Genomic DNA, 12433 nt, shown 5'->3' on the forward strand with positions numbered 1-12433 from the left:
TATGTAATTCAGTGTGTGAAGGCACCAATACCCATCTCTATGATAATTTCCTATTCACCATGAGCAAAGACAGCAACACTGATACAATTCATTTCCCCTTTATTAACTGGTGCGGAAATGTTGGGCCTTGCAGAAGTGACTTCTGAAGTCTTTCAGGGCTGAAGGGTGGCAGAGTTTGTTTTACGGGTGGGAGGAAAGAGCTACTAGTACAGGGGGAGATGATTTTGGAAAGCCATGCATCCATAATAGTGTATTTGGCGGAGACAAGACGCTCAGTTTCCATGAGCATTTAGTCGCCAATGCGCCAGACCCCGGGTCAAAGGCAATCAGTTCAGACGACACGCTTGCCTTTTCCAAGAAAATATATAGAAATGACTGCTCGCCTCTCTAAACCTCTGGACAAAGTTCGTCATCATACATCTTGTCTGCATTACTTGTTTGAGTTCCACGTGTGACATCCGGAGCAAAGTCCAGTCAATCACACTGACATTCAATTCACCAGAAATTGATGACTTGCCACCAGTCTGGCATTTTTATCTCGTGCTGATGCCCTCTTTATTTTTTATTTTTTTTGTCGTCCCCGACTCTTCCTCCCTCCGCTCAGATATTGCTAATTATTTCAAACTATCAGGTAGACAGTTTTCAATTTCAATTAAATCTCGTCTTCTCCCGCCGACCTTGGGGCGGGGAAACGGGGGGGTTGTGCTCTCAGCCCCGGAACAGTTAAGGGTGCCATTTAAGAAGAAATTTAAACTCAATTTTTAGCCCGACTTCGGAGGATACACGCTGAGTTCACCCCCTTGTCAAGACACAAGTGTGCTCCTTATATGTATTCCAGTAACACGCTTAATGTGATAATTGAAAGGGGCCCAATTAAAGCTTAGAGGCATAACTGGCTACTCTGATACACCCTGGGGTAGCTGTGAAGGACAGATTTACAGCCATATGCAGCTAATCTAGCTGTCTAGTGTGGGGCTGTGCATCTTAATGCGGCCCTGTTAGAATGACACGTCGGGCAATGGTAGTTTACCAACACTATCCTCTGCTCCCGGTGGGGAATAACGTCGCTGCAAAATGGGGCGCTGTAGGTGCAGCGCACGTAATAATGTGTCGCAATGAAGTTGTGCAGAGCGGCTTCACAATGCAGGTAAACGAAATAGTAGATCCTGCTGAAATAAATAGAGGGCACCATGTATGTAAGAAAAACAATTACGTGATATTGACAGCGAGCGCAATCAAAGGCTCCCCTGCCAGACTCAATGAGGTGCCAATCAACAGAGTGTCTCTGCCTCATGTTTCCGCCGCCGCCGCTGCCTTTCATTTTAGAGTCAGAGGAGATTCTGCTGTGGTGAATCATCAGTCAATAGCTCAGAGCTGATGGTTAATGCTGATTGATGACATTCACCCAACCACCACCAGCCTCCCCAGCATGATCTGCAATAAACAGTCAGCGTGTATGCAAAAATCAGGGGAGGGCGGAATCAAGAGGATATGAGCGAGGCCGGTCCACTCTTTATTATTATCATTAGTGCTACCACTACTATAGTAGTAGTAGTAGCAGCAGTAGTTGTAGTAGTAGTAGTAGTAGTCTTGTTTAACATTGTTCCGAACTAGCTTTAAAGCCTCTGTCACCATGTTTTGATGTCTTCATTGTTTCCCTTCCCCAGAAAAACTGCTTTTTCATCGAATGATACGAAAGGTCGTCCGTGATTGATTCACGCCATAATTAAAGCGATTATTAGAATAAATGATAAAGCACCAGATGCTTTCCCGTCATTGTCCCGTGAAATAATAACGCAAATTAGGATGTCATTCAAAGTGTGGCATTAGCCTACACAATGCACAGGCTGCCGGAGAAGCCGCTCCGTGTGATTAAAGTGATTCTATCGAGCGAGACGTTTCCCCCCCCCCTCGCTCTACCTTCGCCTCCACCTGTGTCGGCCCCGGCTCGCGGCCAGGAAATGAGAGGGACCGGATCACTCCTCGACAGCGAGAAAGTGATCACTTCAGTGGGAACATCTTAACGTGAATTTATGTGAAACACGGCGACTGTGAGCCGAAATAGGCACTTCCTAACCCAGAAATGTCAAGCGGGGAGGAGGCACACTGAAGCAAAACATGGGTATGATATTGAATTGGCTGGAAGTGTCACCCATAGACATAAAATAACATTATTTTCTCCCCCCTCCTTCTGTCTTTGCCTCCACTTTCCCTGCTACCTCTTGTTATTTTTCGTCTCATGCGCTCTCTTCTCACTGTTTGCCTGTTTTTTTTTTTTTTTTCCAGGTTTCATTCTCATCTTGCAAGGACAGGCTCAGGTATTCTCCTTTATTATTAAAGCACACGTTGGATCAGGCCACTTCTTCTGCAAGCTGCCCATACAACAAGAGAAAGGCATTAGGGGATGCAGTCTAAAGACCAGACATTATGTTCTCCTGGCGATGGTTTTCCTATGGCTGGTTTTGTAGAATTTCTTTTTATTGTCTCTCTGCTGCTCCTCACCCTCATGTCCGCTCTTGTTTGCAGTGGCCTCTTATTTACAGAGAGTCCACACGTCGAAGTCGGGCTTAAGAAAGGCTGGGTGCTAACCATCCATCTCTCTGACAAGGAGAATAAACCAATTTTCTAATTTGCAAGCACATGACCCCAGTCGTTTCTATTCATAATTCATTATGGAAATATAATCAGACATCATACCTCAGCAAAGACAACACTGGGCTGCAGAGGTGGGATACAATGAAGCACAAGGACTCGGTTACTGTCCTGTTTTTAGCAGTATCTTTTGTATCTATTTTTTCTGACAACTTTTTTATTTTTACTCTTTGTCCTCCTTACATTTTTCAAAGCAGGCTCTTTTACTTTGGCTTTAATGCATCTGAGGGGGGATTATTGATTACTTTCATTTTGCATCACATCGTCGACGTAAAAAAAAAAATGACGTAACAAGAGCGAAGCTAACAGAGAGACAAGATCCAACCCCTCGCGTAGTTTCTAAATTCCACAATGTTGCGCTGTGCTCGGGATGCTTCACCAACTCAGAGCGACGGTGACAACACGACAATCAACCATCTTTCTGGTGCGGTTATGTACATGTCAGACCACTAGTTCACCCGGGGAGAACTGGAGGGTGGGAAGGTCTCCCCGGTGCCCCCATGCTTGATGAAAACCTGCCAAAATAACCTCATTGATGCTTCTATGGTCGTTAAAACATGATGATGCCACCGTTTTCACTATATGCATTATATATCATGACTCTCTATCAGTCCGCCACTGGCTCAAGACAAAATCTTCTAATACAGATTCTACCTTTAAAGTTAAATAGTCTTTGAATTGTATGAATATGAGGTAAGGTTCAGTTGGCTATACAGACAGACACTTTTTATACTTTGAATACATCCCAAAGCCTGTACTATCTTGCTTTTACTCAGGTAAAGAAGTTGAATCAGTACTTTTTTTTACACTCAGTGAGAGTGCACAAAAAAACCCTGCCACATTGCACGAGAGACTTTTAAACAAACTATCTGCGCCGCTGAAACAACCTCAACAACGTGCTCAGCGCTCAGAGACTGCAAAGAGTACGTCGGCTCCCGTTCCCTTCATTTCAATTGCTCTCTGATTCATATAGGTCTTTAAAGAGCAAGGTGGGACAATTACCATTTAAAGTGGTTAACATGCCCCAGCTGGTATCTCTTTCCATTTTCATGCGAAACATTGTTCACTTCCACTGTTAGACACGTCGAGAGCACTTCTGCGGGTTCTGCCGAGGCGATATTTTACATCTTAGCCGCGAATAGCAGCGACGAACGGGCTGAAAGCTCCCAAAAAACCCAAAGTGGCAAGAGGGGAATAATCATTAAGAAAACAGCTTTTCCTGGAAACGCCCCCCCCCATCAAAAAACAATTATCAAGAAGTGAAATGCTATAAGGAACAAATCACAATGCGATTCCGTATACGACACTTAACTCCTCGTCGACTCCTCGCTCAGACCGCACTTCACAGAGAACACAACAAAGAATTGTAAACTCTACTGGCGGGAGAAGAAAAGGGTATTAATTTTCCAAACCTGGAAACTGTAAACTGAAAAAGAAATACCTGTGAAGTGGATAATTCTGTCTGGGGGAGACATGTATTTTCCCCCTTTCCTTGAGTCAACACAACTTCTTTTGAGGTGTGCAGCGATGTCTGTACGGGCCTGATAAGTCTCTTATTCTCAGCAAAGAGCAATTTGCAAAATGCAGACGGGCTGTACACAGACTCTCCACATTGTTAATTAAATCATTCTGCCTTTGATGTTTTCTCAGGTTTTAATGGGAAAATAACAAAATTAAATAGGATGCTGTCTTTCCCCTCCTCGCAAAAAGGAACGATCCATGGATGGCGCATCAATTATTGAGGCTGAAATACTGTAAATAAATTAAATTAACCATAAATAAAACCGCATGACTTCCCACTGAAGGCAAAGTATTGTTTTCTTCTTCAGAGCTGTCAAGGCGCTGGCATGTGAAAGCAGGCGTGGATTATTCACAGCTATTTGCACCTTATACCTGTTGCCAAATGAACACTGGGCCATATGGTCAGGCAACAACCAAAAAAAAACAAAAACGGTTGTCTCACATGAATGAAGTGTTGATTTTCCTTCTCACCTTTATTTGAAAATTTGTATGCAAGATAATGATCCGAAGGGGTTGGACCAACTTTTTTTTTGGATGATTTGAATGTAATCCAACGTTTAACATGTAGCCTACCCACCCAGAGTGTACGTCAGACCTATCCAGTGAAGCTAATTCATAGTGAAATTAGTAAGAGTTTGGAGTTCGGAGCACCGATGATTGGGATTATATTCATTACAATGCACCTGTCAGCCTTTTTTTTCTTTTTTCTCCCCTCCTGCGACCTGCCTCTTTAATTTGATCAATAAAGATGAGTTTTCTCGCCATAATGACATTCACACTCAGTCACAAGTTTGTCAATTTGCCACCACGAAAAGGTCAAGCAATAAAAAAGAGATTTTGTTTTCGGGGGGCGCCGCTAAACAACAGTCTCGTGGAAAAAAAAAAAAAAAAAAAAAGTATGACGTCACCCATTTTGTTTAGTCAATAACAATATGCTGGGAGTAATACATGATGACCTTTGCACTAATCAATCCGTGAACACTTTGTGTCTAAAGTGATAAAGTCTGCAAATCAAGCGGGAGAGAGTGTTTTTTTTTCCCCAAGTAGGGTCAAGCTGATAGCAGAATATAGCCCCTTAGGTGTTAATGGCAGGCTGATTATCTGAATGGTTAGTGTCTTTTTTTTCTTTTTTTTTCTTTTTCTTTTTTTTTTTCAACCCAGACCTCTAATTACTTCCAAGGCTGGTCTTTGAAAAAGCAATTATGAAGCTGCGGCGAACTGTACATCTCACTTTAACGGTCCAATACCTTTGTAATTCATTTGTTACTCATTTGCAAAATATCAACAATAAGTAGATCAAAAAGCATAAATAGAAAAAAAAAAATCTCATTTTCTTTACGATGAGCCTCCATCTCAAGTTCCATTCAAAAATCAAACGCCAATTCTTCTTCACCCTAGCCTGTACTTAAGAATAATAACACATTTATAACAGTAATCACTCCAAAAGTAAAGTTAATTAATTTGCAAAATCAAGCAAAAAGGTTGTGAAGGTTTTTCACAACCACACCATGATTATTTATTTGTTACATTACCTATTCGTCACACAGAGACTAACAAATAAGTAACGTTATCCCCTTTGCTGTTTGTATTAAATGGATGACATACATCACTGGAAAAAGTCACTTTTGCTTTAGTGTCCTCTGTTATGATTTAATCACTTCTCTATTTACTTTTAAACTTTTATGGATGCATCTACTATGTACAATGAAATGTAGTATGGTAACACCTGACAAACGCCTACGATAGTCTTAAAATACACGGCTGTGACTTAATTAGGAAAGGTGAGATGTAGACATGAATCCAAACGGAAGTCCAAAATATCCAAGTATGTCTTTTTAAATCAGTAAATAAACACATATGTTGACAAATGAATTGCATAAATTCCAGGAAGTAAGTTAAGACGAAGCAAATTTTTCAACTGGGATTAGAAACGAGTCAATCTGACACTTATGGTTCCTCCTGAATCAAGTCATGTATGTATTTAAGGCTGACTGCTATAAACAGAATAAATACAGTCACGCCCTGAATCTTTCTTTGTCTGGCTTTTCAGCTGTTAAGCATATTGTGTCAAGTGAGCACACAAGGAAGTCTCAATCATCCTTTTTGCTTTCATCCACCAGTAGAGGGCACATCGCCTCCCTCAGTGTCTCTCTTCACTGTCTAGCTGTATTGAAAAGTTACTTAAGACCTCACTAATGCTGCAGCTAAGCCCCTTGATGTGCTATTCGGTCTGAGGTACCTCTGCAGGGCTCTCTGTTGCAGCGTGTTAGCAGCAATACATCCACCCAGACATGCATAAACCCCGGCATCAAAAAAAAAAAAAAAAAAGGAAGGAATGTGCAGTGGCTTTCTTTAGTGCTCACGAGTCAGAATGTGGATTTTTTACTTCCCTTTACTCTCCTGCTCTTGTAGTCCTCCTTGAACAGTCGAGTGCCCCACAAAAGAGAAAAAGGAAATCAGGATATGTTCTGTGCGCATATGGTTGGTTTTCAGGCAACCGGGCCAGGTTTAACGTTCATCATCCTTGCACTAACATTAGAGCCTCAATGTCATTTAATCACCCCGGCCTCGGTTTTGACACAGAAAAGAGCTGCGAGTGAGGTCAGATTATTAAAAAAAAAAAACCACCAACAACTCGCCTCGTAAGATCGCGAAAGGTGTGAGGCGCTTGAACTGATGTGTCCCGCTTCTGTCTCGCCGCAGATGTCCAAAAACAACTTGACAGCGTGGCCCCACAGACAAGTCCCCGTGATTAATGATTTGTGACAGCTTCAACGAGCCAGGATATGAACAGTCATCCCGCAGCCATTACATAAGTAGAAACAGCTGTTGTTTTTTTTTTTTTTTTTTTTGTTGGTGGAGGGCTCTGATTTCTTACTGTACCCGCTCCTCACAGAAAGTGTGGCAGAGAGAGAGAGAGAGAGAGAGAGAGAGAGAGAGAGAACCTTCCCCACCACATACAAAATAGGCTGAACAATATTGTGGAGGCAGCAGGTTTTGTCGGAGAGTGAGCAGGTGGCTGCGGCACCGGTCGCAGTTTCCCGCCGGAGCCGGATGAAAAGTCACATTTCTGATGTCCAGTCTCCCTCGTAGCTGCTAAAATATTGAGACATCACCGAGGGATAAATAAATAAATAAAAACCCGGTTCATATTGATGGCTTCGGAGGCTCCTGCCAATGCCTGTTGTGTAATTATAATAGCCTGAATTATGTTTGGCGGTAATTCTGCACAGCACAGACCATGTTGTGATTAGCATTGGGCATGAATGGGGCCTAGATTAAACCCAGTTGGAGAATATAGTGAAGGAACCGCAATTAGACACAACATTATTCCTTTTTCCGTTTGATTCCGAGAACATTTGCCTTGTTCCTGCCACAATAGGATTTAGATAGTCCCATTGTAATGAAAGCCTATTTTGAAAAAAAACCCGGTGAACGTACAGAACATGACGAGCCACTTTGTTTCAGCCGGGCGGGGGGACAAAGGACGGGCCTGGCGCATGTTTCTCCAACAATCGGCGTTGCTCGCTATTTTCCTGAGGCTTTTTCCTCTTTAGATCACCCCTGAAGAGCCGCGCAGAGCGGGCTTTGTACAGGTGTCCTGAAAAACAGTCTGGAGATTGCTTTGTAGCAGAGGCACAAATGCCAGGTTGAATCCTTTCTCTCTCTCTCTTTTTTTTTGAATAACCATCTAATTTAGTCGGTTACATCATCACTCTTTCATCGCAAGCTTTTTTTTATGCAGTTTATGGGATTCAAGAAAAAAAAAAAAAAGCACCACTATTCGCTCCGTCTCACAAATATTAAATTTAGTGGCTTAACAATTAAAAACTTATCAGGCGTTGCAACAAAAGGGCTGACAATGTTGCCCAGTTCTATTGAACTGCAGAGCCATAGAAGCTTAATACATCATTTTCCAGGAAGGCCACATAACACATCCTGAAAACAATTAGCTACTCCTTTCCCATTCACCTCTTGTATAATTCTACATCAGGCATACAAGATGTCAGTGTCTGGGCTCGCGTGTCTGCATGCACTGTCCTTGCTTAGGATTCAGCAGATGGAACCATGGGATGGAGGTTATCAGCCATCCCATTCCCCTCTGGACTGTAATTCGTTGTCGACAATGTGCTATGGACCCTAAAGGCCCGCCATCTGCTTACTTTCGCTCCTTCCAAAGGTGAGAAATTTCAAAACCGCCACCTGGTTGATGTTTTTTCGCCACGCGTGACACCTACTCACTCCAGCCCCGTGTACATGTTTTGTAAAAATAGAATGTTTACGTGCAATAAGAGGACACGAGATGCCAAAAGCTAAAGTATAATTAGCCGTGAATTTAGCCATTGACATTGTACAGAGGCATCTCGAACATTAAAGGTGCACTGTGTAGTTTAGGAAAAGACATCCAGACTCTTCAAAATATGAATAAGATAGTACTACAAACCAATAACATGCATTAGATATTAAGATTATAAACAAGCCGTCCTCAGAGGGAATTAGGTCTGTTTGAGGCTAGGAGCGTGGCTGCTCAGAAGGGTCCCGCAGATATAAACAAAGTCAAACAGTATGAAATTGTGTTGCAGTTTGTTTTAATCTGCTTATTCAGTCATGACAGTCAATCATGACTGATGCTTTTCTCGTTTCCCTCGTTCTCTAATCATCAAATTTCTGCCCCCAAAACTACATACTGCACCTTTAACTGTTAATTTCTAAAACAAGGAGGAAAAAAACTTTCTCCAGGAGATTTCATGAAATGTCACATACTGAGTCTGAAGTCGCTTTAAAGTTCAGCTCCGAATTAATAATCTACCCACATTTGTTGCCAAAAATCTCAAATGCATTTATGGATTTTTTTTTTTTCTTTTTTGGGTGCTGATCAGAATGTGCATGCTGATTTCTACAGGACAGAGGTCTCCAGTTTTTCTTTATTCAGACTCAAAACTCCTGAAAAGTTACCAAAATTCATACTAGTGCTCAAAAAAAACGGCCTGATGTTTAACTTTTCATGGGGCGGAACAAAAACGACTATATATTGGCAACAGCGGGCCGGCCATATGAAACAGGCTCGCTCATGCTCTGCTCATTCATAACGTGTTCAGTCATTCACGTTCTGGCCCTCCTTCTCCTCCTCCTCCCCCTCCCAGCTGCAGCACACTTGCTCGCAGAGGGAATAAAAAAAGAATTTTCAGGCTCCGAACGGGATGTCTTGTTGCTTATGGATCATCACCGTGCTTGGAGAATTGCGTTTTGACGAGCGAGCCATCCTTTAATCCTTAGTCACATCCGGCTGCCAAGTCGATGTGACCAAATTTCTTTCCCCTCCCTTTTGTGTGTTGCGTCTGTGTGAGCACATCCCGGGCAGGGCAACAAGGTTTACACACACACAGCACAATAAATCTGATCTGTGTGGGAAAAAAAAAAATGCTGGATCTGGTACGGTGCATCATGCAGCGCGTGGATTCAGAAAAGAAAGTGTCATGATTTGCACTGAAGTCAATTTTCATGATGATGATTATCATCCCTGAAATATTTTTTATTTATTTTTTTCATTTTTTTTTTTCATTTAGAGTTAACTGGTCGGGAACGCAGAAACGCATTTAAAAACACTTTAGAAATATATGCATATTACAGTTGTTTATTCAGCTGGTCGACTAAATGATCACATAAAAAAAAGAAACTGAAACAGAAGGATCATTACTGGAGAAGCAGCAGTGTGATTCTGCGATTTCAGCAGTACGGGGCGAGACACAGGGAATTTCAATAATTCTGAATTTTGCTGCATGCAATGAGCAGCACCGTCCGACAACCCCCTCCCCCACTTCCACATGTTTTGGGTTAACTTTTTGAATTTATGCAGCTGATTAAGGACTTCCCACTCGGAATACAGCTCATTGAGCAAATAACATATAAAGAAGACCATGTAAATATGACTGTAGTTTTAAAGACGGGGCGTGCTCCCATGTTGCCACTTTATTTTTCGCCGAGTTAAGCAGATCTGAAGCGTGCGGCAAAAACAGGAAAAAGGTGACTGAGCAGCCACACGGTGTCCCATGTGTCTCTTTATACTTAGATATTGAGCTTCTATCGCCAGCTTCCTGCCTAACCCCTCCATACATCATCAAATTGATCTAGTGAGGAGGATTTAAGCCAGAGCTCGGAGACAGAAATCTCGTTCCAAGGTCAGCCAGTGGGAGGCAAAAAGGCCATGGGTCACCTGTCTCCCTCACACCTGCCCTTGATGTATCCCCCAGCCCAATTCCCCCGAGGGGCCCCGAGAGATTTCTATTCTGCTGATGAGTTAAACCTGCCTGAGCCGCAGAAATCCACAGGATTTCTATCGGCTGTGTCTGCTGCTGTGTAGGACAGCGATCGCACTACTTAGCTACATCAATCAATATCCACGCAACATGGGCACAGCGTGCGGCGGCCGATGTGTAGCCAATGCGTGACGTCCAAAGTTTTTGCCAGCAGAACCAAAGTTCATCCTGCGAACCCTCGAGGTAATTCATCACGAGATGGATTATTCCGGGAAAACTTTGACTCTGCGTGGACACACGGATTCCTCGGGAGGCATAATCTCATTACACTAAATCACTCACTCCCTCGATGCATGGATAGGAGGAGCGGGTAAACCCTGTTGCCATACAGCGAGATTCGAGGGTGCTAAGTATAGCGCGCAGCCCATAAAAGCCCTGGACAGAAGGTATCCTCTGGGTGCTCCGAGAAAAAAAAAAAAATACTACGCACCAAATGGAGCGGCAACTTTTCTCCTTTTTTGAAAACGGGGCATTATGTATGCATGTGGGGATGTTTGTTAAAAACCCTTGTCTGCTGTCAGGCTTCACCTCCTTTCCCCCTAAGCTCAGAGAAGGAAACGTAAGCTGTTTACAAATACAGTATGACAGGTTGGATACTGCTAACTTAAGTTTTCATGTCAAAACCTGTCAGTGACATTTAACAAGAAGAAAAAGGAAAAAAAAAAGCACATCAGATCTAAAATGCTTCCAGAGGGGGGAAAAAAAAGACCCGACCGGCTGACATGTGGATGAAAATAGCACTTAACCTTGGATGCACTTAATTGCAATTGTGCAGAGCACAAAGAGTTTAATCCACATATACGATGATGTGTTTTGACATAATCTGATACTTGCTATGCTACTGTAATCTTATAATTAGTCAGCGGAGAGGCAGATCACTTCATTGCATCATAATGATACATTTTGGGTGCGAATTGAGTATTGTCGGCGTCCTGGTGTAACTCGGCGCTGGGAATGCTCGTTTCCACCTATAGCAGAATGTATACAGCGAAAATATTGAGTTGGTGAGAAAGGCTTCGGGCTGTTTTGAGTTCAACTGGGAATAGATTTTTTTTTTTTCAAGGGCAGTGTGCAATCATGGAGCTGTGTTATTCCCCATGATTGCCAGTCCACTGGCAAAGTGCACACACACACACACACACACACACACACACACACTGCACATGTGCACGTGGCAAGGCAGTGTGAAAATGCGACTTCACAACATCAACAAAATATTCAGAGGAAAGATCAGAGTGAAGAGACATCAGACACTCGAGTCCAGGTGATATTACCATTTTTTGTGCAGCAGCCTGCCCTTTTTTTCTATGGCCCAGCAGTTGTGCTCCTTGCACTATGGATTAGCCCAGTCTGTTGTCAAGGCAACGCGATGGACGTATAAAAATAAAAAATTAAGAGGCTTTCAGGGTTGCAATGTCTCAATGCGATTGCCGTAGCGAATACATGTCACCGTATGAAGCACACAAAGAGGCAAAATGGGGGCCCGGGAATGAGGTCTCAGTGTGGCCCTTCACAATCAGGCAGACGGACCTCAGCTGCTGTTTTTGACCATTTGAATATATACGTAGGATTCTGGTTCCATAAGTCATTCTGAAAATACGGCTGTCAGTTGAATCCACTTTCACGTTATGAAATTTGGGATTTCAATTTTTTTAAATTTTTTTTTTTTTTTTTTTTTTGTGGAAAATACTCAAAACAAATCCAAAAATGAAAAATCTCTGTTTGGTCCGTCGTTGGTTTGCTCCGTCTCTCTCATAACGGCAAAACAACCACAACATCACACGTTATCAACCGTGTATGGGGACGTTTTGTGCTTAAACAGAATGAACGCAGACATCGGCTACCACTGTTAATACAAACAAACGATGCACCTGATTTGTGTGTATGTGGAAATATGTTGTTGCTTGCCCGCAGTGCTTTGGGGGCTTCAGTAATGAAAGGGA

At 42.7% G+C, this 12433-nt stretch overlaps 1 protein-coding gene and 1 long non-coding RNA gene across 3 annotated transcripts in view; one reads left to right on the forward strand and one right to left on the reverse strand.

Moving 5' to 3' along the window:
• Positions 1 to 2575, forward strand: part of LOC119007314 — a 94300-nt gene extending 91725 nt beyond the window's left edge. Inside the window, exon 3 of the long non-coding RNA XR_005071095.1 lies at positions 2287 to 2575. This is a non-coding gene — a long non-coding RNA (uncharacterized LOC119007314). The remainder of the gene's footprint in view (positions 1 to 2286) is intronic.
• The window catches only part of pcdh11 (protocadherin 11), a 150911-nt gene that overhangs the window by 14979 nt on the left and 123499 nt on the right, over positions 1 to 12433 (reverse strand). The gene's annotated exons all lie outside the window — the stretch shown is intronic.

The sequence above is a fragment of the Acanthopagrus latus genome, chromosome 18 (assembly GCF_904848185.1).
Source record: "Acanthopagrus latus isolate v.2019 chromosome 18, fAcaLat1.1, whole genome shotgun sequence".
NCBI classification, from domain to species: Eukaryota; Metazoa; Chordata; class Actinopteri; order Spariformes; family Sparidae; genus Acanthopagrus; species Acanthopagrus latus.